Genomic DNA, 1,377 nt, shown 5'->3' on the forward strand with positions numbered 1-1,377 from the left:
TGTTGTTTCAATAGAGATTATTCCGTCACAAATCCGCCACAAAAATTTTGCGTCGGATTTTGTTTGTCTCAAATATGCTTGTGATGTCCATTTTAACATCGTTCCATATATATGTCGCAAATCCATCGTAAATCAAGATTTGCAACGGATTTCTCGAGTTTAGCGATGGATTTTTCCGCCACAAATAGCTGCTTTGTCTGTAGTGTGGATAGCTTGGATTGTTTATAACTAGCATGTGTAAACAAGCATGTGTCGTCCTCTTTTCTTTCATAAGCATTCTTTGTGCTTGTGAGAATTGTAAGGCATGCATCTTTTTCAATCTACTTGATAGAATACACATATTTAATAATTTAAATTTTCTTCCTCATTTTGATATTATGAGGTTAACTATAGAAAAAAATAATTCAAAGTTAATGATAAAGCATCTCACGATCGAGTTGGGCCAACAGTCAATTATCTTTATAACTAAGTTATTTAAAGTTGAATAGTTTAAAATGAATGATCATAAAGTTCTAACAAAGATTATTTTTACATTTATTGGATCATTAACATCCACCCACTACTCAATCTTTGACAATTCAATGATCATAATCACCTATGCTTTTTTTTTTTTTGGATGAAGAAACATCTCACTTTGTTATGGTGATTCATCATGTATTTTGTGGAGAGTAGTCTTTAAATCATAGTATTCCAAGATATTAACACAAGTAAATCAAAATAAAAGTATGTTTCATTCCCCCTATGAATTTATAGAAGTGCAACATATACCTTCTTCTTTATATATCTAATATGATGGGTTTGATGGCAATATAACATGAGCCATCATGGCTATGCCATATAAGATAAACACAATGATAATTGAGATTTCACGATTAAAGCATCAATGATGCTGATATTATGGACATGGACAAATGCATCACATTTTTTGTCTAGAGGCCTTATGAATATTTTTTTAATGTGAAATAAACATAGCTATATGAGACACTAATATGACCAAAGGCTTCATTAACTTTTTGCCTAGAAGCCCCAAAATTATGCCCCCATTCAAAAAAAAAAGCTTTGGCTCTACCCCTAAATGTATGATGTATTCTCAAACAAAGATTCACCCATTGACTACCATGAAAGCTTAGGGATCATGCATATGATATTTGCTCAAGACCATTCATCAAATCCTCAAAATCATAGCCATCCCATATATACTCATGCATGAGTCATCATTAAGGTTTAATGAATTAACCTCCAATATGGGTTATAGATAGGGTTGATCTTCCCTCACCACAATATTAAATCTCATGAATGCATGATGTATCCTCACACAAAGATTCACCCATTGACAAGTTCATCTTGTATGAATAGAATGGCGTGCATATATATATA

This window comes from Dendrobium catenatum, unplaced genomic scaffold (assembly GCF_001605985.2).
Source record: "Dendrobium catenatum unplaced genomic scaffold, ASM160598v2 fragScaff_scaffold_1090, whole genome shotgun sequence".
Classification (NCBI taxonomy): Eukaryota; Viridiplantae; Streptophyta; class Magnoliopsida; order Asparagales; family Orchidaceae; genus Dendrobium; species Dendrobium catenatum.